We start from the raw sequence: 26,561 nt of genomic DNA, 5'->3' as shown, positions 1-26,561 counted from the left end.
CTCATGTCTATGCAACTATATTGTTTAATGTAAAAGTGATAAAGATAAATAATAGACTCTAATTCATTGCCTTGAAGAATTGCCAAATGAAGGCTAAGCTCTTGTTATTTAATTTTGACTATTTAGCTCCAATAAATGCCTCTGTAAGTCAAACAGAATGTTTTAATTCAGAGAAGATGTCAAGTGCAATGCCATTTGCTTCTTTCTATATTATCCTTTTCTACCAGCTTTTCTTTTAAGAAAAAAAGAAAAGACTAATGAAGTATTTTTTCAACTATGCATAATGGTAATAACAGTTAACTAATTTTAGATTTGTGGTTGTGTCATTAAGTTATTCTAAGCTTACTTAAAAGGGGTATTTACAGATAATATTTAATCATAAATTGTAATTATCATCTATATTTTTAATAATGGCTTAGGAATATAACTTTCAGTTTAGTAATTGGACAACATAAAATAAAGATTATTAAAACCATATACTATTCTTATTATTATGAAATAGTACATACATTTTGTGTTAATTTTGGCAAAGTGATTTGGAAGGAACTTTAGAGATTATATAGTCCAACAGCCTCATTTTATAGATGAAAAAAATGGAGCATTTAAATGACTTTTCCTAGAGTCATGTAGTTTTTTAAAGTATCTAAAGTAGCATTTCAATCCAGGACTTCCTGATTCAAACTGTAATGCTCTATTTCTATGTTATGCAGCTCTTCACAGATGGTTTAGTGTTAGGAAGAAAACCATAGACTTGGTTTGGTAAATCTCAGTTCCAGTCCTGGTATTAACTGTAAAATATTGACTAAATGACTTAATTTCTGACAGTTTTCAATTTCTCATTTACAAAATATAGGTTATATCTTCATTATCTCTCACTCATAATTTTATTGGAAGTGTAATTTGTGTAAAATACTTAATAAAGGATTGCATTGACTTCTAAATATAATTTATTATTCTAAATAATGTGATAGTACAGAGTATATATCAATTTATATTACAGAATTTGTATTGTATGCTATGTTTATTTCTAGTATTCAATGGTGCCACTTATATCTATGAATCCAAAAAGGTTGGTAACTTAGTACCAGTCATTTTGCAAAATATTCTAGATAAATGTACTTAATAAATAGTTGTTGATGATGATTAAAATGATTAAAATTAAAATAGTAATTAAGTGCTTATTATGTATGCCTTGAACTGGATTCTGAGTATAAAGAGAAATAAGTGAAATAGTCCCTTAAGAGGTTTATATTCTACTTCATGGTGATAATGATCCAGAAAAATAAGGTAACTTGGGACATATGCCCATATAATTTCATAATATTGAGCTTTTATTGATATACTAAAATATTTTCTACGTTATGATTATGCATAATTATTACAAATAGGTAAGCACTTAATACTTTACAAGGCATTACCACTACTAGACTCAATACATACAAATCAAATCAACTCATTGCAATGCAAAGGACCACATTCCTCATTTCATTTGTGGAAAAATGAAATGAAAATTATCAAAATGACAATATGCCTACAATCACATCTTGTAATTGTATTTTCTGCCAATCTGATTTAGATATTTGCTTTTTGTTTACAGTTATAAAAATGAATGCACGAGTGGCATTACTATGTGCTACAAATGTAAATAAAATTTCAAAGGACAATTTATGATCTCAATCACGTGAAGAAAAAAAAATTGTGCTGACAAAATGTATACTGTATAAATTTAAATAAATTTTATTTTATTTTTCTCTTTTGTTAATAGTATTTTATTTTTCCAAGCACATGTGAAGATAGTTTTCAGCATTTTTCTGTTAGGACTATATCCCAAAGAGATCTTATAGAAAGGAATAGGGCCCACATATGCAAAAATGTTTGATGCAGCCCTTTTTGTAGTGGCAGAAAACTGGAAACTGAGTGAATGCCCTTCAGCTGGAGAATGGCTCCATAAGTTACAGTATATGAATGTTATGGAATATTATTGTTCTATAAGAAACAATCAGGAGGATGATTTTAGAGTGCCCTGGAGAGACTTACATTATTTGATGGTAAATGAAATGAGTAGAACGTGGAGATTGTTGTACATGGCAACATCATTATGAAATGCCAATTGATTCTTATGAACATGACTCTTCCCAATATTGACATAATTGATAAGAGTTCCAATGATCTTGTGATGTACAGAGAAATATGTATACCTATATTGGATTTAACATATGTTTTAACATATTTAACATGTATTGGACTACCTTCCATCTAGGGAAAGGGGTTGAGGGAAGGAGGGGATAATTTGGAACAGAATGGTCAAAGTTGAAAAATTAAACATAAATATGATTTTTAAATTAAAAAAAAAAGCTTTAATAAAATAAAAAAGAAAGAAAAAAATCCCAGGTCATTGCATCTGATATTCAAAAGGAAAAGGAACTTGGACTGCAGCCAAGAATTAACTGTCCAGCAAAACTGAGCATCATTTTTTTGCTGGAAAAAGATGGTCATTCAATAAAACAAGTAAATTTAATTTATTTCTTATGAAAATATCAGAGCTCAATAGAAAATACAGAATACAAATACAGAACTTAAGAAAATCATAAAAATAGGGGGTGAAGCCAAGATGGGAATAGAGGACACATGCATTTTTCTGAGCTCTCTTTTACCCTCAGACTAATTTTTTTTTTATGAAATTCAGTCTCAGAATTAGTGCTTGACTGTCAGAATACATGAATATTGGGAATACAACACGTTACCAACAAAAGATAATCTCAAAATTCATCAGAAAAGGCCTGTTTTTGCTAACTTATGGGGACAGAACAGAGCTAGGCCAGGTGCAAACTCAGAAAGGCAATGAGAGCCAAGAAGCAGCTCATGCATAGCAGACCACAATGGGGCAGGGTGTGATTTTCACCAGCTAAAAATTTGCAGGGAGAAATTTACCACAGTGTTAGCTACTCTGCTCTGTCAGTAGGCCAATAGATTAGCAGAGAACCTATAAACAAAGGGGTTATACACTATAACCCCAAAATAATAGAGTCTCTCTGGACCTGGCCACATCCACCCAACACTGGGAGGGACTCAGCAGGATTTCAACATAGATGCTAATCCCAGTACAGATGCTAATCCCAGTCCAACCATTGCTGTCCCACTCTGCTTCAGTGCTACTGATTGTTGTCTGTTGAGATAGCTTGGTAGCCCCATGTTGCCCCAAAGCAGAAAGCATATTGCATTTTTGTTTGTTTGTTTGTTTTGTTTTATTTTTTTAAAATGAGTAAAAAGGCAAAGTGAGTTCTAACTATAGATAGTTTCTCTACTGAAAGAGAGCAAATTTCAAATTCTGAGGAGACTAAAATGTTTATCTCTAAATGAAAGTCTAATGCTGGATATGATTTAGTCCCCAACATATAAAAAAAAAAATTAAAAGGCTCTTAAGAGAGAACTAGAAAAATGAGGAAAGTAAAGAGAAGCTTTGCAAGAGGGTTTGAATAAGACATGTAACTCATTAAAAAATAGAGTAGATAAAGAAATCAACTGCCTGAAAACAGAATTAGTGAATTGGAAAAAGAAAATACCTTAAAAAATTGGTGAAATGAAAAAATTCCATAGAACAAAACAAATCATTTATTATTTTTATTATAGCTTTTTATTTACAAGATATATCCATGGGTAATTTTTCAGCATTGACAATTGCAAAACCTTTTATTCCAACTTTTCCCCTCCTTTCCCCATCCCTTCCCCCAGATGGCAGGTTGACCAATACATGTTAAATATGTTAAAGTATAATGTAAATACAATATATGTATATATGTTCAGTTATTTTGCTGTACGCAAAGAATCAGACTTTGAAATAGTGTACAATTAGCTTGTGAAGGAAGTAAAAAATGCAGGGGGATAAAAATAGAGGGATTGGAAATTCTATGTAGTGGTTCATAATCATCTCCCAGAGTTCTTCCAATGTGTGTAGCTAGTTTAGTTCATTACTGCTCTATTGGAACTGATTTGATTCATTTCATTGTTGAAGAGGGCCATGTCCATCAGAATTGATCATCACATAGTATTGTTGTTGAAGTATATAATGATTTCCTGGTCCTGCTCATTTCACTCAGCATCAGTTCATGTAAGTCTCTCCAGGCCTTTCAGAAATCATCCTGCTGGTCATTTCTTACAGAACAATAATATTCCATAATATTCATATACCACAATTTATTCAACCATTCTCCAATTGATGGGAATCCAATCAGTTTCCAGTTTATGGCCACTACAAAGAGGACTGCCACAAACATTCTTGCACATAAGGTCACTTTCCTTTCTTTAAAACCTTTTGGTTAGTTCCAGGTGTTTTTTTTTTTTTTTGTTTTGTTTTGTTTTATTTTGTTTTTTGGTCAGAAATAAATAGAATTCACCTATTTCATTGAATGCCCATCTCCTTCCCTAGAAGAAAATGCTCAGTTTGGCTGCATACCATGTTCCTTAGCCTTTTGGTATATCAGATTCCAGGCCCTTTGATCCTTTAATGTGAATGCTGCTAGATCCTGAGTAATCTTTATTGTGGTTCCTCTCCATTTAATTTTTTTTTCTGGCTGCTTGTAGTATTTTTTCCTTGGTGTGACAATTCTGGAATTTAGTCACAGTATTTCTTGGAGTTTTGATTTTGGAATCTCTTTCAGTAAGTGACTGATGAGTTTTTACAATATCTATTCTGTTTGTATAGCATCTGGGAAGTACTCTATGATGATATCCTGAAAAACAGTGTCTAGGCTCTTTTTTTCATCATGATTTTCAGCGAGTCCAATAATACTTAGATTACCTCTCTTAGATCTATTACCCAGGTCTGTTGTTTTCCCAAGTAAGTATTTAACATTTTTTTTTTTTTTGTTTTGGTTTTGCTTGACTGATTCTTGATGTCTCCTGGAGTCATTCATTTACATTTGCTCAATTCTGATTTTTAATCAATTATTTTCTTCATTTCCTTTTTTATTCCTTTTAACTCCTAATTATTGCTCTAATTGCCTCTTCATTAGGGGTGAGTTCTCCCTTCCCATTTTTAAGACTAGCAAATTGATTTTTCTCTTTCCTTTTTTAAATCAGATTTACTTAGGATTTATCTATTTTGTTGGGGTTTTCTTTAATGAAACCAAATCTTCATTTTATTTATTAATTCAATAGGTTTTTTGACTTCAATTTTATTAATTTTTCCTTTTATTTTTAGAATTTCAAGTTTAGTGTTTGTCTGGGGGTTTTTAATTTGTTCCTTTTCTAGCATTTTTAGTTGCAAGCCCAATTCATTGACTCTCTCTCTATTTTATGCGAGTAGGCCTCTAGAGATATACATTTCCCCTTATTACTTCTTTGGTTTCATCCCACACATTTTAGTAAGATGTCGTATTATTGTCATTTTCTTGAGTGAAGTCTTTAATTATGTCAATGATTTGTTGTTACATGCAATCATTTTTTAGGATGATATTATTTAGTTTCCAATTATTTTTGGTCTATTTTCCCCTGGCTTTTTACTGAAGGAATTTTCATTGCATTGTGATGAATTTACTATTTCTGCCTTTCTGTATTTGAATTTGAAGTTTATATGTCCTGATATATGATCAATTTTTGTATAGGTTCCATTAATTGCTGAGAAGATAGTGTACTCCTTCCTGTCTTCATTTCTTTTTCACCAGAAATCTATCATACCTAACCTTTCTAGTATTCCATTTATCTCTTTGACTTCTTTCTTATTTATTTTGTGGTTTGATTTATCTAATTCTGAGAATTCAAGGTTGAGGTCTCCCACTATTATAGTTTTGCTATCTATTTCTTCTTGCAGCTCTCTTAATTTCTCTTTTAAGAATTTAGAACCTAGATCACTTGGTGCATATATGTTTAATATTGATATTGCTTCATTATGCTACCCTTTAGCAAGATATAATGCCCTTCTATCTCTTTTAATTAGATCAATTTTTGCTTTTGCTTGATATAAGATCTTTTTTTTTTTTTATTTCACCTAAAGCATAGTAGATTCTGCTCCAGCCTTTTACCTTTACTCTGTAAAGGTAGCCCTGCCTCAAGTGTGTTTCCTGTAAACAACATATTGTAGGATTCTGGCTTTTAATCCAATCTGCTATCCACTTCTGCTTTATTGGGGAGTTTACCCCATTCATATTTATGGTTAAAATTACTTATTCTGTATTACTTGCCATCTTGTTAGCCCCTGCTTATGTTTTTCTCCTTTCTTTCTCTCCTTTCTTACAATGTCTGTATTCCCTCTGTTTAGCTTAATCCTTCCCTTTTCACTTTTCCTCTACCATTTTTCAATTAGGTGGGAGAAGTTTCTCTGTAAATTGAATATGTCTAATATTTTTTTTCTCTTTAAGCCAAAGAGTAAGACACACACACTATGTTAATCCCCCTTCCTTCTTTCCCTCAGATATAATGGGTTTCCTTTGCCCCTTTGTGAGATGTAGTACTCTCATTTTACTCTTTTTTTGGTACAATTTCCTTTCCATCTCTAGTTTCTTTTTTATATTATAACTGTTAAACTAAATTATACATGTGTCCTTTATGTATATTTTATAACAAAAATATAGTTCTCAAGATTTCTTTTTACTTTTTTATGTTTCTCTTGAGTGCTATATTTGGAGATCATATGTTTTGTTTCTTTCCAGTTTTTTAATCAGAAATAGAAGAAATTCACCTATTGAATGTCCATTTTCTTCCCTGGGAAAAATGCTCATTTTGGCTGGGTAAGTTATTCTTAGCTGCATACTAAGTCCTTTAGCCTTTCAGAATATTAGATTCCAGGCCTTTTTATCCTTCAATGTGGAAGTTGCTAGATTCTGAGTAATACTTATTGTGGCTCCGCTATATTTGATTTTTTTTTTCCTAGTTGCTTGTAGCATTTTTTCCTTGGTCTGTTAGTTCTGGAATTTAGCCACAATATTTCTTGGTGTTTTGATTTTGGGGTCTCTTTCATTAGCTGATCTATGAATTCTTTCAATGTCTATTTTATCCTGTTTCTATAACATCTGGGTAGTTCTCTTTGATAACTTACTGGAAAATAGTGTCTAAGCTCTTCTTTTCAACATAATTTTCATGAAGTCCAATAATTCTCAGATTATCTCTCCTAGATCTATTTTCCAGATCTAATGTTTTCCCAAGTAGACATTTGACATTTTTTTCTATTGTTTCATTTTGTTTGTTGGTTTTTTTGTTTTTTTGTTTTTGTTGTTTTTGTTTTTGTTTGACTGATTCTTGGTATTTTCTCAAGTCATTCATTTCCATTTGTTCAATTCCAATTTTTAATTGATTATTTTCTTTATTTACTTTTTTGTTTCTTTTTTGTAATTGTCTAATTCAATTTTTAAGTGAGTTGTTTATTTCTATGATTTTTTTTCCATTTCACCAGTTTTACTTTTTTAGAGAGCTGCTTTCTTTTTCCAGTTCACTAACTCTGTTTTTCAGGGACTGCATTTCTTTATCCACTCTATTTTTAAATGAGTGGAATGACTTATCTAGACCCTCTTGCCAAACTTCCCTTTCCTTTGCCCATTTTTCTTCTAGCTCTCTTGTAAGAGCCCTTTCAATTTTTTCTATGATAATCTTGTGTGTTGGGGACCAGATCATATCCCTTTTTGGGGATTTTTCTGCAGACAATCTGTTTTTATTCTCCTCAGGATTTGAAGTCTGCTCTCCATCCATTTAGAAGCTGTCTATTGTTAGAGCCTGCTTTAATTTTTTGCCCATTTTGTCAAAGAAGAATTAAAAACAACAACAACAACAACAACAACAATCAAACAAACAAAAAGCAAATGCAATCTGCTTTTTTTGGGCTAGATGGTATTATTAGGCTTTCTCTACAGACTGCAAGAGGTAGTAGTAAGGCAGCAGCAGACAAGCAATGGTTTTAGTGCATCTGTGCTCTGAGTCTCTGAGAGTGTGCTGAGTCACTTCCGGTACTGGGTGGATGTGTCCAGGTCCTGAGAGACCCTAGCATTTCAGGATTATAGCCCTTACCCCTGTGTTTATAGCTTCTTTGCTGATCTAGGGCAAAGTAACCATACTGTTGTAAAGTTCTCCCTGCAGAAATGGTTGAGATCACACCCCATCCCTCTCTGGTCTACTCAGTGTGAGCTGCCTCCCTTCCTCTCACTGTGCTCTCACTATCTGATGTGTTCTCACTGACTGTCTGCAGTCCGTGCCTGATCTAACCATCCCCTCCCACAAGCAAAAACACACCTTTTTTGGTAAAATTCAAGGTTATCTTCTGTTGGTAATTATTTGTGGGGGGTTTTCAGTCAAGCATTAATTCTGAGTCCTTGTCATCATATAAAATATAAAATATTCTGAGGACAAGAAAGAGCTTAGATAGATGCATGTGTCCTCTCCACCATTTTGGCCAGAAGTCCCTCTACAAAGAGTTTTTAACCTAATATAATCAAAATTATCCATTTTGAATTCCATAATGTACTCTAGTTCTTCTTTGAACATGAGTGCCTTCCTTCTCTACAGATCAGACATGCAGAGTATACTTTCTTCTTATATGTTGTTTATAATATCTTTATGTCTAAATCATGAAGGTATTTGAAGCTTATCTTAATATGTGGTGTTAGGTGTGCATCAGTGCCTAGTTTCTGCCATACAAATTTCCAATTTTCCACTCTTTGACCACTATATTTCTTAGCCAGTACAAAATTAATTTAATGGCCACTGCTTTAAAATATATTTTTAGGTCTGGTGCAGCTAGGCCACCTTAGTTTGCATTTTCTCCATTAATAACTTTGGAATTCTTCAACTTTTCTTCATCTAGATAAACTCTGTTACTTTTTTAGGCTCTAAACTAATTTTCTTGGGAGTTTGATTACTATGACCCTGGATAAGTAGAATAAGTAATTTAAGTAGTATTTTCATTTTTGTTATATTCACTTGACCAACTCATGAGTACTTGAGATTCTTCCAATTGAATAGATCTGACTTTATTTGTGTGGAAAGTGTTTTATAATTGGGTTCAAATAGTTCCTGATTTTGTCTTGGCAGGTAGACTCCCAAATGTTTATTTTATCTACACTGTATCTACTGAAGCCATAATCTAAAATTTTAAATAAAATAATCAATTGTTCTTTTAAATGAAATTTTTCTTTCTATTTCTTACTACTGTTAGTAACATATAGAAATGCTGATGATTTGTGTGGATTTATTTTGTGTCTCACAACTTTGTTAAAGTTGTGAATTGTTTTTTAGTTGATTTTCTAGGATTCTCCAAGTTTATTATCATATCATCCCCAAAAAGTGACAGTTGTTTGTGTTTTTTTAATACTCTAATTCCTTTAATTTTTTTTGTCTTTCTTTTTCTTCTCTTATTGCTAAAGCTAATATTTTTCATACAGTTTTAAGCTGAAATTATGCTAGTGCACAAACTTTTTTTCATTTCTGATTTTTAAAGGAATGTTCCTCATTATATAGCATACTTGCTGATAGTTTTAAATACATGCTATTAAAATGATCATTTTAAGGAAAACTCCATTCATCTCTACACTCCCTAATATTTTTAAAATAAATGTGTTTGATTTTGTAAAATGCCTTTTCTGCATCTATTGATATGATCATATGATTTACATTATGCTAAAAATTGTCCTAATATTGGAGCACCCCAAATTTCTGCCATAAATCCTACTTAGGCATTGTATATTATCCTTGTCAAAAGTTACTGTAATCTCTTTCCCAATGCTTTATTTAATATTTTTGCCTTGATATGCATTAGGGATTATTTGTTTATAATTTTCTTTCTCTGATTTGACCCCACCTGGTTTAGGTATCCACACCATATCTGTGTCATAAAAGGAATTTTGTAGGAATTCTTCTTTCCCTCTTTTTTCTAATACTTTGCATAGTATTGAAATTAATTGTTTTTTTAAATATTTGGTAGAATTCACATGTATATTCATCTGAACCTGCAGATTTGTTCTTATGAAGTTGATTAATGGCTTATTCAATTTTTTTTCTAAAATGGGGCTATTTAAGTAATTTATTTCCTCTTCTCTTTATCTAGGCAATTTATATTTTTTATAAATATTCTTCCCTTTCACTTAGATTATCATATTTATTCACATACAGTTGGGAAAGATAGCTCCTAATTATTGCTCCAATTTTATCTTCATTGGTGGAAAATTTACCCTTTCCATTTTTGATACTAAACATTTGATTTTCTTCTCTTCTTTTACTGATGAAGTTAACCAAAAGTGTATCCATTTTGTCATTGTTTTTTTTTTTTTCTTCATAACATCAACTAGAGTTTCAGTACTGTTTCAATGCTTTACTTACTCTAATTTTATTAATATCATTTTTATTTTCGGAATTTCATTTCTGACATGTATTTGGATTTTTAAAATTTTGTTCTTTTTTTCTAGCTTTTTTTTAGTTGCATGTCCAATTGCTTGATCTTTTCTTTCTCTATTTTATTCATGTAAGCTTCTAGAATTATAAAATTTTCCTTAAGAACTGCTTTGGCTGTAACCCATGAATTATATTATATTGCCTCATTGTTATTATCTTGGATGAAATCATCCAAAGGGTTTATGATTTGTTGTTTCTTCCAGTCATACTTAATAATTAGATAATTATTATTAAAATTAGATTCCTAATTCCAATTAATTTTTGGTCTATATACCCCTAACCCTTTTTTACATGTGATTTTTATTGCATCATGATCTGGAAAAGATGAATTTTCTACCTCTGCCTTTATGCATTTAATTTTGAGGTTTCTATGCCCTAATATATGGTCAATTTTTGTAGTTTCCATGTACTGTCAAGAATATATAGATATAGATATAGATATTGATTGATAGATAGATAGATATATTCCTTTCTGTCCTTATTCAATTTTCTCCTACTGTCAATCGTACTTAACTTTTCTAAAATTATATTTTCCTTTTTAGCTTCTTTCTTATTTATTTTGTGATTCAATTTATCTAGTTCTGAGAGAGTAAGTTTGAGGTTCTGCACTTTTATAGTTTTGCTGTCTAATTCTTCTTGCAGCTCTCTTACCTTCTCCTCTAGGAATTTGAATGTTATACCACTTGGACATATATGTTTAGTACTGCTGTTACTTCATTATCTATGGTATAATGTAGCAAGATATCCTTCCTTAAATGTATTTTTGCTTTTGCTTCATCTGAGATGAAGGATCACTACTCCTTTTTTTTTTTTTTTCCTTTCAGGTAAAACATATATATTTAAAATATCCTTCTTTTTGTGTTCTGATAAATCATTCTTCAGAAAGAATTCTATAACTGCCAAGTATAATTTCAACTATTTCATTCTGCATCTTTAAAAATATACTGTTTGAAGGTTGCCCACTATCATCATTACTATTCAATATTCTATTAGAAATGCTAGCCTCAGCAATGAATCGAGAAAGAGATTAAAGGAATTATAGTAGGTAATGGGGAAACCAAACTATCACTCCTTGCAGTATGATGGTATTCTTAAAGAACCCCAGAGATTCTAATACAAAGCTATTATAAATAATCCACAACTTTATCAAAGTTGCAGGAAACAAAATAAATCCACATAAATCCTCAGCAATTTTATACATCACCAACAAAATCCAATAGTAAGAGATACAAAGAGAAATTCCATTCCAAATAACTGTCGATAGTATAAAATATTTGGGAATCTATCTACCAAGGGAAAGTCAGGAATTATTTGAGCAAAATTACAAAACACTTGCCACAAAAATAAAGTCAGATTTAAGTAATTGGAAAGACATTAAGTGCTCTTGGATAAGCTGAGCGAATATAATAAAGATGACAATATTCCCTAAACTCATCTATTTATTTAGTGCTATACCAATCAAGCTTTCAAAACCTATTTTAATGACTTAAAAAAATAAAAACAAAATTCATATGGAAGAACAAAAGGTTGAGAATTTCAAAGGAATTAATGAAAAAAAAATCAATTGAAGGTGGCCTAGCTATACCTGATCTAAAACTATATTTTAAAGCAGCAGTCACCAAAACTATTTGGTATTGGCTAAGAAATAGACAATCACTAAGTTGATCAGTGGACTATGTTAGGTTCCCAGGACAAAATAGTGAACAACTGTAGCCATCTAGTGTTTGAGAAACCCAAAGATCCCAACTTTTGGGATAAGAATTCATTATTTGCCAAAAACTTTTTGGAAAACTGGAAATTAGTATGGCAGAAATTAGGCATTGACCCACATTTAACACCACATACCAAGATAAGCTTAAAATGGTTCCATGATTTAGGCATAAAGAACGAGATCATAAATAAATTAGAGGAACATAGGATAGTTTACCTCTCAGACTTGTGGAGGAGGAAGGAATTTGTGACCAAAGGAGAACTAGAGATCATTATTGATCACAAAATAGAAAATTTTGATTACATCAAATTAAAAAGCTTTTGTACAAACAAAACTAATGGAAACAGGATTAGAAGGGAAGTAACAAATTGGGAAAATATTTTTATAGTTAAAGGCTCTGATCAAGGCCTCATCTCCAAAATATATAGAGAACTGACTCTAATTTATAAGAAATCAAGCCATTCTCCAATTGATAAATGGTCAAAGGATATGAACAGATAATTTTCAGATGATGAAATTGAAACTATTTCCACTCATATGAAAGAGTGTTCCAAATCACTATTGATCAGAGAAATGCAAATTTCTTATGTACCAGTACATACCTGTCAGATTGGTTAAGATGACAGGAAAAAAAAATGATGATGAATGTTGGAGGAGCTGTGGGAAAACTGGGACACTGATACATTGTTGGTGGAGTTATGAAAGAATTGAACCATTCTGGAGAACAATCTGGAATTATGCCCAAAAGTATCAAACTGTGCATACTCTTTGATCTAGTAGCACTGCTATCCAAAAGAAATACTAAAGAAGGGAAAGGGACCTGTATGTGCCAAAATGTTTGTGGCAGCCCTTTTTGCAGCCGCTAGAAACTGGAAAATGAATGGATGTCCATCAATTGGAGAATGACTGGGTAAATTATGGTATAAGAATGTTATGGAATTATTATTGTTCTGTAAGAAATGACCAGCAGGATGAATACAGAGAGGCTTGGAGAGATCTACATGAATTGATGTTCAGTGAAATGAGCAGAACCAGGAGATTATTATACAGTTCAATAATGATACTGTATGAGGATGTATTCTGATGGAAGTGGATATCTTCAACAAAGAGAAGATCTAATTCAGTTCCAATTGATGGACAGAATTGTAAAGGTCTGGATTTGTAAAGGTTTGGTGGTCTCTAAGTTGTCCTTGGGGACTGCTGTCTCAACTCACTCCCAGAGTAGACTCCTCTACAGGCCCAATGTTGCCACTTTTGTCCTCCCAGAGAATGGGCATGTAAGAACTCAAGGGCTTGTGAGAAAATTACTTCAACCAATGAACTTGCTCTTTTTAAAGGTTGTGTAAACTCCTTTTCATATGCTAGACTCCTCCTCAGAAGTTCAAAGGGGTAAACTCCCCTTAAAGGCCAGAACCAATGGTGTGAACTAGAGAATTGTTAAGTACTGACTTATCACTTAGTAAGAACCTAACACAGAATCAGTGACACCCAGAGAAGGAACGGTGAGAAATGAGTGTAAACTGTTTGCTTTTTTCTTTTTCTTCCCAGGTTATTTTTACCTTCTGCATTCAGTTCTTCCTGTGCAACAAGAAATTCGGTTCTGCACACATATATTGTATCTAGGATATACTATAACACATATAACATGTATGGGACTGCCTGTAATCTAGGGGAGGGGGTGGAGGGAAGGAGGTAAAATTCAGAATAGAAGTGAATGCAAGGGATAAAGTTGTAAAAAATTGCTCATGCATATGTACTGTCAAATAAAAAAAAAGTTATAATTATAAAATTAATTTAAAAAGTAAAAAAAACACTTAAAAATAAAAATAGACTGTTTGGAAAAAAATTAAAAAATATCATTTCCTTATTTTAGAAAAGTTTAATATATTGAAGAAAAACTGTGTTCAAGCACATTGGATTTCCCCAGCATATCATTATATAGATACCAAACATTTTAAATTTAATCACCTCTGTATTTATTAGTTATTTACAGATAAATTGAATTGTTCCTCATTATTTTATCCACTAAATCAATTAAACAATTTAGTGTTTTTTTATGCAAATAACTACATTCCACCTTAAGGAATAAGAAATGTTAAGCAATGCTCATACTGATCTGCACCAATCAAAATTATATGTGACAATTGCAATATCATATCAAATTAAACTAATTATCATCCAAATAGATGTGACAATATGGTAGACAATTTTGTTGACTGTTTTCTCCCCCTATTTTTATGTAATATCTGGTTCTAGATATATACACATATAATTTATTTGAAATATGGTAATGTCATTTCTGTTTTAATAACTGTTATGTTCCTGATTTTGAGAATGAAGAATACAATTATGACATGCCTATAAACAATAGCAATATTTCTTTAATAAATCAAAGTGAAAGGAGATAGAAATTACATATATCATGTTTATTTCTAGAAAGAGGATCAATTTGATAAATCTAGTAAAAGACAGTTCATATTCTAATTTGAGGTGCAGAACCCAATAACCCTTGATTTAATAAACAATAGGTTTTTAAAAGTGAATACAGTTCCACCTTGTGAACCAAAGTGAAAATGAGGATAGATTTACTGAAATGAGGATACTGATAATAAAGAAAGCCAAAAGCAATTTTAAAAATTAGTACTTTTGATTTCAGTGAAGCACAGATATAACTTTTAAGGTTTTGATAACCATCCCTATTAATTCTCACAAATACCTATAATACCCTTGGTTTTTAGTTAGGCAGAGTTTTCCTATCACCAGAATTGGCTTTAAATAGGGTTTTTCTGTTACCAGTAAATAAATACGGCAGCATGGGGCAGCACAGATGGTTATATGATGCCCTTGCACAATGAAAAAAAAAAATAAAAAATAAATAAAAAAATAAAAAACAAGAAGAGAAACAGTCAAAGTGTGTGAAACATCTATGAAAAAGAGGTACAGAAAGTCAAACTGTAGCATGCCATCTGTTCTGCTGGAAGTATATATTATCATAAAGTCAGTAATATGTAGCTAAAACTCATGGCTACTCTGAGCCAAAAGTATGTTGACTTTCCTTCATAATGTCTAGCATTATTCTGTAGTCTAGGATTGTCACAAAAAAGGTGAAAGTATAAATAGGTATGTAAAACTGATCTCCTTCCAATCTGAAAATAAGTATATGATCCATCATACTAGCATAAACAGTTTGCTCTTGGGTACTTAGAATTTATTAGGAAAATAGTGTGATACATTTTCAAAGTACAATTGGATCATGTTCGAAATGTAATTAGATACTTAATGTGCAACAAGAAAATGGTATTTACACACATATATTGTATCTAGGTTTTATTGTAACACATGTAAAATGTATGGGATTGCCTGTCATCGGAGGGAGGGAATAGAGGGAGGGGGGATAATTTGGAAAAATGAATACAAGGGATAATATTATTTAAAAAATTACTCATGTGTCATTCAGCCCTTTGGTTTCTGATAGGGGAACAGATGGCTTTGATTCTTCAATAAATAAATAAATAGATAGATAGATAGATAGATAGATAGATAGATAGATAGATAGATAAAAATGCAAAAGCAGACAAGAATGTTAAGTACACTTGGAGACCTTGGTCCTTTAAGAGGGGCTCCTGTCAATTCAGGGAAAGTTGTGCCTTCTTCTATACCTTAATAGGAAAAGAGCTAAATTTTAATAAAGCAAGCTGAATATAGAGGACAGATTATTATCAAGTAGAACATAGTTTAAAATGTTACCGTATTCATATTCTGAATCTTGTCAAGGAAGGCATTTTTCAGAGAACCTATTAGAAGTCATATCCAACTATTACCCCCTACTAGCATTTGTTCATTCCTCAGCTTCCAAATAATCATTTGCATACATTTGGGCTTTAGAAAATGTTTAGGAAAAAGCTTCTTATAACTAATATTATATTTCCTTCCTTTCTTTCTTTGTCTTTATATGTCTTCCTTTTTTTCTTTGTCCTTTATCTCTCATTTTCTTCCTTCTTTCTTTCCTTTCTTCCTTTCTTCTTTCCCTGATTTTCTCTTCCCTTCCTTCCCTCCTTTTCCCTTTCATTCCTCCCTCCCTTCCTTCTTTTTTTTTCTTTCTTTTTTCCATCCTTCTTCCCTTTCTTCCTTTCTTACTTCCTTTTTTTCATTCATTCAATTTTTCATTCATTCATCCTTTCTTCTTTCATATTTTCCTTCCTTCTTTCCTTCCTTTCTTTCTTCCTTCCTTCCTTATTTTCTTTCTTTCTTTCTTTCTTTCTTCCTTCCTTCCTTATTTTCTTTCTTTCTTTCTTTCTTTCTTTTTCTTTCTTTCTTTCTTTTTCTTTCTTTCTTTCTTTTTCTTTCTTTCTTTCTTTCTTCTTTTCTTCCCTCTCTCCTTATTTCTTTCTTTACTTCTTTCTATTTTACTAAATTATTTCAGTCATTCATTTTTTTCCTTTTTTCTCTTTCCCTACCTCTCTCCTCCTACCCTCCCTTATTTCTTTCTTTCTTTCTTTTTTCTTTTTCTCTCTTTCTCTTCCTTTCTCCCTCTTTCCCTTTCTTCCATTCTTCCTTCTTTGCTTCTTTATTTTCTTCATTCTTTCTTCCCATCCTTTCTTCTTTCTTTCCTTATTCCTTTTATTCACTCCTTCCTTGCTTTCATTCATTTATTCTTTCTTTCTTTCTCTCAGGTTTCCTTTCTTCCCTCTTTTCTTTTTTCTTTCTTTTCTTCCCTTCATTCTTCTTCCTTCTTTTCCCTCATTGTTTCTTTCTTTTCTTAATTCCTTTTTTCTTTCTTTCCTTCCCTTTCTCCTGCTATCCTTTCTACTTACAGTTCTTTATTCCTTTTTTTTCTTTCTCTTTGATTTTCTTCCTTTCCTTCTTTTCATCCTTCCATTTTACCCCCTTCTTTCCTTCATTCCTTCTCTCTTTTTTCCCTTTTTCCTCCTTTACCTCCCTCCTGGCCTCTTACCCTCTCTCATTTCATTCATTCTTTCTTTTTTCTCTGTCTCTCTGTCTTTTCCTTCCTCCCTTCCTTCCTTCCTTTTTTTGTTTTCTTCTTTCCATTGCTCTTTCTTTCCTTCTCTCTTTCCTTCCTTTTTGCTTTCTTTGCTTTGTTCTTCCCTTCTTCCCTCCATGGCTTCAATCCTCCTGGATTCATTCCTTCCCTCATTTCTTTCTTCCTTTTTTTCTTCTTTTTTCTTCCCTCTCTCTCTCTTGTTGCCTCCTTTTCTTCCTTCTTTCTTTCACTTTCTTCCTTCCTTCCTCCCTCTTTTCCTCTCTCCCTCCTTCCTTCCCTGCCTCCTTTCCTCCCTCACTTCCTCCCTCCCTCCATCACTTCCTGCCCTCCTTCCTTCCTTCTTTCTTTCCTTCATGTTATCTTTCTTTTTTATATTTCTATCTTTAAATATATATATATATGTATATATATATGTGCATGTGTATATAGGTATATATGTATCTGCATCCATGTTGACTATGTATATGAACACAACATATAGAAATTTATAGACAAGCTATTAGATTAGAGATCTTGATGATTATTTCAAGATAATTTTCTCATATCTTAAAGAAAGACTATCATTCTGATGATTATGAATTACATTAGAATTATCGCTTATGCCACTCAAAATATTAGTGGTTTAATGGTACTTTTTGAAGTTCAGAACAGAAACAGTTTGCTTTTCTAATCATTATCATTCTTGTGAATTTATTTGATATTTTGAGCCATTTACATTTAAAGGATTTTTTTACATTTGTTTTTAAAATTTCTGAGTTTTACTTTATCTTCCTTTTCCCCACCCACAAATAAGAAACCAAATCTGAAGTTATGCCAAACTGTTCCATAAAAGTCATATTATGAGAAAAACCAAACAAACCAAAACATACACACACATGTCCCATGCTAATGAAAAAATCCTTCAAAACAAATAAAGTTGAGAGAGAGAGAGAGAGAGAGAGAGAGAGAGAGAGAGAGAGAGAGAGAGAGAGAGAGAGAGAGAGAGAGAATCTATGTTCAGAATCAATAGATTCTTCTCTGGGTAAGGATAGGATTTTTCATCAGAAGTTCTGAGTTATCTTGGATTATTGTACTGTTGAAAATAGCAAAGTCATTTATATCTGCTCACCGCAGAATTTCCTATTAATTTGTATACAGTACATTACATTTTGCTTCAGTTCATGGAGGACATTCCAGATTTTTTTTTTCTGAGAGCATTCTACTCACTATTTCCCAACAAAACAACATTCCATTACAAACACAAAATGCACTTTATGGAGCCATTCTACAATTTTTGCTCAATCCCTTAATTTCCCTTTTTCCTCCCTTTCCCTCCCCTTAAAGAACAACTACTATAAATATATTTTTTATATATGGGTCATTTTATTTTTTAAAAAAAATCATCTTTTTAGAGGAAGAAAGATAGTGGAAAGAAAACAGTTCTCTGTCAGAGTTCTTCCTGGCTTTCCTCTGATCAGCACCAGATCAAGTGATTTTGGAGTTACAGAACACACAAATATTTAAAATGTAGCAAATTTCCAGTAATTGATATCTTGAAAGAATTTCAGAAAAAGTATATTTTAATCAGGCATGGGGGGAGGCAGCAATGCACAGGTGCTGCATCCAATAGTGCTACAGATGGTAAACTGTGAGACTTCCAAGAGGACTATGGATAGTAAATAATGAGGAGCCAAATCCCGGAATAATCACATGCTCAACCAACAAAGAAAGAAATCCAGTAGTATTGACCACAAGACAATATGAAAGCCTTAAAATGAGTAAAAAAAAAGAAAAAAGAAAAAAGAAAAAAAAACTCTGATCATAGATATATATCATAGATATGTATAATATGATTTCCCCCAAAAAGGGAAGTAGAAATGGAAAGGGAATAGTATCAGAAAAATGGAAAAGGGGAGATAAAAAGAGGGAAACTACACACCATAAAAAGGCAAAGGAAACCTATCATATCAGAGGGAATTTAGATAGGGGAGGACCTTACTCTCACCAAGAGTAGGCTTAAAGATTGTTGGAATTGTGAATACATCCAGAAATTCTAGAGAGCGATTTGGAAGTATGCTCAAAAAGTTATCAAACTGTGCATACCCTTTGATCCAGTAGTGTTACTACTAAAGATCGTAAAGGAAATAAAGAGACCTGTTTGTGCAATAATGTAGTAGCCAGAAACTGGAAACTAATTGGATTCCCATCAGTTGAAGGATGGCTGAATAAATTGTGATATATGAATGTTATGCAATATTATTATTCGTTAAGAAATGAGCAACAGGATGATTTCAGAAAGGCCTGGAGAGACTTACATGACCTCATGATGAGTGAAATGAACAGGACCAGGAGATCATTATATATTTCAACAACAATACTATATGATGATTATGATGATTAATTCTGATGGATGTGGCCCTTTTCAACAATGAGATGAATCCAATCAGTTCCAATAGAACAGTAATGAATTGAACCAGCTATACCAGCGAAAGAACTCTGGAAAATAAGTATGAACCACTACATAGAATTCCCAATCCCTCTATTTTTGTCTGCCTGAATATTTTGTTTCCTTCACAGGTTAATTGTACACTATTTCAAAATCCAATTATTTTTGTACAGCAAAATAACTGCATGGAAATGTTTATATATATATATATATATATATATATATGTTATTTAACATATATGTTAACATATTTAACATGTTAACATGTATTGGTTAACCTGCCATCTAAGGCAAGGGTTGGGGAGAAGGAGGGGAAAAGTTGGAACAAAACATTTTGGAATTATCAGTGCTGAAAAATTACCCATGCATATATCTTGTAAATAAAAAGCTACAATAATAAAAAATAGTAAGATTTTTTTTATAAAGATAAAAAAAAAAAAACAACAAAGCTGGAAAACATATCTAGGAGAGATAATCTAATAATTATTGGGCCTCTGAAAACCAAATTGAAAAAAGGAGCCTAGACATCCTCTTTCAGGAAATCAGGAAAACTGAACAGATGTCTTAGGACATTAAAAGAAGAGATTAATCACTACCTATAAGGGATTCCAAATCAAAAATTTCAAGAAACATTGTAGCTAAATTTCAGAATTATCAAATCAAGGAGAAAATATTGCAAGAGGCAAAAAAAAAAAAAAAAAATAACATTACCCAGGAAATAGCAGCTTCTACTAGACACAATTCACAACTTTAACAACGTTGCAGGATACAAAATAAATATACATAAATCATAAGCATTTTATATATTTCCAAAATAGTACAACAGCAAGAAATACAAAAATAAGTTCCACTTAAAATAGCTGTTAATTTGATAAAGGTCTCATTTCTAAAATATATAGAGAATTGATTCAAATTTGTAAAAGTTCAACCCATTCTCCAGTTGATAAGTGTTATGAACAAACAATTTTCGGATGAAGAAATTGAAACCACATGAAAAGGTGCTCCAAATCACTATTGATTAGAGAAATGCAAATCAAGAATATTCTGAGATATCACTATGCACCTGTCTGATTGCCTATATTGACAGGAAAAGATAATAATGAATGTCGGAGGGTTTGTGAGAAAACTAAGACACTGATACATTGTTGGTGGAAATGTGAACTGATCCAACCATTCTGGAGAGCAGTTTGTAACTATGCTCAAAAAATTGTCAAACTGTGCATACCCTTTGATCCAGCAATGTTTCTATTGGGATTATATCCCAAAGAGATCTTAAAAGAGGGAAAGGCACCCACATATGCAAAAACTTTTGTGGTACCCCCTTTTTGTAGTGGCAAGAAACTGGAAACTGAGTGGATGCCTATCAATTGGAAAATGGCTGAATAAATTATGATATATAAATGCTATGGAATACTATTGGTCTGTAAGAAATGACCAGCATCATGATTTCAGAGAGACTTGGAGAGACCTACATGAACTGATGCAAAGTGAAATAAGCAGAACCAGGAGATCAACATACACAGCAACAACAGGATTATATGATGATCAATTCTGATGCACATGACTCTCTTCAACTTAGTCCCTACACTGGTGTTTCTCATCTATATTGACTTCAGACCAGCTTCTAGCCCTCACAGATCTGTCTAACCTCTAATATTGAATTTGGCTGGAAGAACGTTCCTCTTTGACCCCTTATTGTCTCTCATACCCCAGAATTCAACTGGAAGAATTAAAATTGTTTGGGGAGAATATTGAAACAGTTTAGCTATTAGCTCTCTCTAGTCTGCTATCTTGGTTACATTACCCAGAAATATTTTCAAGGCATTAATCTTTCATTTTAAGTTTCAAATAATGACTATCCAAAAAAAAGGAAGATTATTGATAATATTGACATTACTATTTAGAAATTATTAGGAAAATGGCAAAAACCCAAGCAGGTAAGTTTTGGAAATGTAATCATCAATATTTAGTAATATTTATTCCTAATATAAGATTCCTCATTTAACAAATTTGATGAGCAAAATGCCTAACATTGTTTCAAGAATCCTTTTAACTTGTATTGTTAATGTCGTATACTTATGATATTATACTATTTGCTTTTTGAAATTAATTATTGAATCCAAATTGAACTGTTTAACATGTTCTTATCTTATTCTTCAACTTTATGTGTCTTGTATGTTATCTTACCAAATATTATAGAAGAAATCTGTGCTTATAAGCAACAAAATAAGGCATGCAGGTGTAATAGGCCAGAACTCTGGAGAAAGGTGTTAACTCAGTGGATTTGATAAGATAATTGTTATATCTAGTTTAGCATGGTGATCAATAATTCTCTAGTTCAGTATGATTGATTTAATCTTACAACAAATAATGGGTCCCTAGTGATATAATGATTGGTTTATACTTAGTATGAAAAATTGATTTAATTGTAATAGAGTATATGAACTGGAGACAGACTCAGCCACAGGAGAGAAGATTTGACCAGCCTCATGATGGCTCTCCTGCCTTCATTACTTCCCCACTAGGACCAAGGACTCAGGCTGGTCCCGAGATCCTCCAGAGAGCTAGCCTGGACACTATACTTTAATCCACCCAGTGTGGGGACTCTAGAAAGCAATGGTACATTTTGTCACCCTAACTTGGGGGCGCTAGAAAGCAGGACATTACGTTGTGATGTGCACACATCACACTGGCTGACTGACTGAGGCTGCTGATGCAAACTGGGAGACTGAAGGAGACAATAAAGACACTGGACTTTATCCCTGATTATTCTTGTGGTGATTATTCTGCTGAAACCAAGGCCCATTTGGAGGACTTCCAGAAAGCTAGACAGAATATTACATTTTGACACCCAATGTGGGGCTCAACCCATGACCCTGAGATTAAAAGTCATAATGTTCTTGTTAGGTTTCAGGAGGTTTTCCCAATGGGCATTGTTTTCAGCAGAATAATCACCACGAGAATAATCAGGAATAAAGTCCAAAGTCTTTATCATCTCTTTCAGTCTGTCTCCTTTGCCTGGGGCTGGGATAGCTTTCTGGGGGACCTTCAGATTGACCTTGGTTTTAATGAAAGAATGCAGGAGGAAGGACAGCCATCAGGATGGTGGGGGATGGAATGTCTCTCTTCCTTGTTGGCTCTTATATATCTTACTGTAATTACAGCATACTGATTATGTGTGAACATTAAGAGAACCATTACATCACCATGAAAAGTACTAAGTATATATGTAATCTACATAACCATTGTCTCATCAATTCCTCTGAGTTTCAAGAGGAAATTCTTGTTTCAAGTATAAACTTCAGAGAGAGCCAGAACTTCAGAGTTCTGGCTCTCTACATGCAGGGATCAACTTTCAAAAAAAAAAATAATTCAAAGTGTGAGTGATTTCAAAAGATGTGAAAATGAAAACAAACTTCTACTAACCAAAAGATAACCCAAAAAGACAACCAGAACTACTGTCTTACATGGTGTCATATATATATATATATATATATATATATATATATATATATATATATATATATATATATATATATATTTTAATTTTAATAAAAACAGGTCTACCGTATCCTTAATGCCATATGATGTATAAATATTTTAGAAGTGAAACAAATATAGTATCAGAAGATAACCAGCAATATTTTATGTAAATGTCTTATATTAAATCACCTTCTGCATAACCACAAAACTAGCTGAAATGTGTAAGAATATAAGGTTTTATTATTCTATGTATTTGTTGATTCCTAATATTTAGCTCTCAAAAATAAAGTGAATGTTTTTTCTTAAAGAAATCTCTATATCTCTATATGTATTGAAATAGATGTCAAAGTTATACATCATTACAATGATTATTCTACAAGAAAAATATATTTCTAAATATCTACCAATTTTCAATATCAAATTAGATATGAAATAGTTCTTTCTTCTCCAGTATCATGCAGAATGCCTCTTCAACATTCAAACAGGACAGGGTATTATACAAATTAGACTCTAACTTGGCTTTTTCTTAACCAAAAAATAATAATTCTATCTAAATTACTCAAGTTATTCAATGCCACACCAATCTAAAAATGATTTCATAGAGCTAGAAAAAACAAAGCTCTCAGATTGGCTTAGATGACAGGAAAAGATAAGGATGAATGTTGTATGTGCAAACAATAGAACACCAATGTATTGTTGGTGGAATTGTGAACTGTTCCAACCATTCTGAAGAGCAAGATGGATTTTCAAACTTTGTATACCCTTTGATCTAATAGTGTATCTACTGGGGCTATATCCAAAAGAGATCATAAAAAAATAAAAGTACTCACATGTACAAAAATGTTTGGGGCAACCCTTTTTGATGTGCTAAGGAACTGGAAAATGAGTCAGTTCAAGACTGGCTGAGTAAGTTATGGGACATGAATATTATAGACTACGGTTGCTCTTTAAAAAACAATCAGCAGAATGTTTTCAGAGAAGCATGAAAATGATGCTAAGTGAAGTGAGTAAATCTAAAAGAACATTGCACATAGACAAGATGATTCAGATCATTTCCTATGGTCTTGTAATGAAGAAAGTTATTTGTTCAATTGTCTCCAAGCCCAGCCTAGTGAAATGTAGAGGGGTTTATTACATAAATTGTGGTCACCAGGTGTTTGCTGTTTTGGCCTCACAAACAAAGACTATTTATTTATGTGTGGATGTATTTGTCATCTGTGCCAGTGGAAGGATTGTTGATAAGATGATACATCCTTGAAATAAATAATTTAAGCATATTATATAAACTATTTCATGAATCAATGATCATCCTTCTTTTAAAAAATCTATATATAAAGCCACTAGTATATTGAAAAAATTTAAATATATAGATGTTGACTAGTAGCTTTATTATAATGACATAAAACACTGGCTGAAAATATTTAATTCCTTTTCATAACTATATAGCAATATTACAAAATACTATCCTTGAAAAGTTGGAAAGGAAAAATAAACCCTCAAAAATGTTCCTTTGCTCACTATTCTGTCCCTAAATTAGTAAGTTGTGACAATATTGATCTCTACTTATCACAATGAATCTCTATATGGCTAGTGGATTTTCTTTTTATTATATCTTTTTATTTACAGGATATCTGCATGGGTAATTTTACAGCATTGACTCTTGCAAAATCTTTTGTTCCAACTTTTCCCCTCCTTCCCCCCTCCTCTCTCCTAGATGGCAGGTAGAAAAATTCATGTTAAATATGTTAAAATATATGTTACACACAATATATGTATACATATCCATAGTTATTTTGCTATGGCTATTGGATTTTAAAATTCTTCCAGTTTTCTTCACATTTTAGTTTTGTCTAAAGCAAATTTCATTAAGAAGTAGAAAATTTGAATAATCCAAAAGTTGAGACTGGCCAGCAAGGATTTGTGCATTAAAGGCTTGAACATGCCATTTGTGAGGTAAAATAATGTCTTTACCAGGAAAGCATCACATTTCTTTTCTAATTGATGCTTCAAATAATAAGTCATTCACATTTTGGTCACAAAGTCACAATACCATTGGTCAATCCTTTCAACATGAGACCTGGTTTAAAAAAAAAAATTAGTCATCATGAGATCAGCAGGAGAAAGGAGAATCACCAGACAGGATAAGAATAACTGACTGCTCATTCCTTATTTTTTTTTAAATTTTCAGTGGAATTTATTTCTATGAGATATATCTTTGAGATCTATAGGAGAAAGAAGCAAGCTTAAATATGGAAAGTTATGATGGAATCCAGATGCATAATTTCTGAAAGGCAACTAAAATGAAGGTGTCTTCAAATTTCCTTAGAGCCTCAGGCACTGGTTGAAGTGTAAAAAAATTAAATTTGTGCTGCTGTGACATAGCTAAATTTAAATACTGAATATTTTTGCAGTCTACACTCTTCTGAAAATGATAGTCAAAAATAAATTCGATACAGTCAAGCTAAACAAATAATGTATACATTATATGTAAAATATACAATTACATAAAGCTGATTTCTTAAAATGACTTTACAACATTAAACAATGATGGCACATGATAAATATATCGAAAGATCAATTGGAAATCACCATTTTATTTCACAAAACTCATAAAATTGAAGTCTCTCACTTTATAAAACAGAACTAACAGAAAAATGGTCATATTGTGCACATATTTTTAGATGTACAAAAACATTTACATACGTTATTTCACTTTATCCTCAAAATATGCTTAGAGAATACTATTAACTTTTCTTTGTTGAAGCAGAAACAGTGATACATTAAAATTATGATTTGCCCACTGTCACACAAGTATTAACTGAGAGAGAATATGAACTCAGATGTTCCAGACTTGATTCATCTATCAATGTTCCACACCCATAATAATATATACAAGTGTACCAAAAATCTTAATGTAATTAAAAAAAAATAGTATCTTAAAATCGCACTAATTGTTTTGGGACAGCCTGTTCTTTTATACAGTCTTATAATTTCATTGCATAGGAAACTCAGGATGAGCAAACTCCTTTAACCAATGCAGATCAGCACTGCTTTACCAATTTTATTCTGAGAAAGTATACTAGAGAATCAAATATTTCCTCAGACATGTACTAGTTCTGTGATTCTGGGCAGTTAACCCTGATTTCTTCCAAAAAGTTTAAAAAAGAAAAAAGAAAGAAAGAAGGTAAAATCACCTGAAATAAAAAAAAAATAAAGAATTGAAAAAGAACTGCTTGGAATGGCAGCAAAAAGAAGAATAAAAAGATGTGGTATTAGGAGAAATGGGAAAAGGAAATAGGAAAAGGAAAACAAAGTATCAGTTTGAGAGAAGTAGAGAAAGTAATGCAGGGGAAGTGTGAAAAAACAATAGAATATTAACAAATGTGTTGAGATCTAGCTGAGCTTTACTTCATTATTTGCTTTGAAAAATAGAACACATCTTTCTCTGATGTCAATATGTTTTATTTACCAAGGTGTCTTTCCTTTAAAAGCCAATTAACATTATTCTTGTCTATTCCAAATAGACAAGTCAATATCCTAAGAATCATTGACTCACAAATTCCCATCAA

The sequence above is a fragment of the Sminthopsis crassicaudata genome, chromosome 3 (assembly GCF_048593235.1).
Source record: "Sminthopsis crassicaudata isolate SCR6 chromosome 3, ASM4859323v1, whole genome shotgun sequence".
Classification (NCBI taxonomy): domain Eukaryota; kingdom Metazoa; phylum Chordata; class Mammalia; order Dasyuromorphia; family Dasyuridae; genus Sminthopsis; species Sminthopsis crassicaudata.
The sequence above is the reverse complement of the archived record's forward strand: the minus strand, read 5'-3'. Positions refer to the sequence as shown.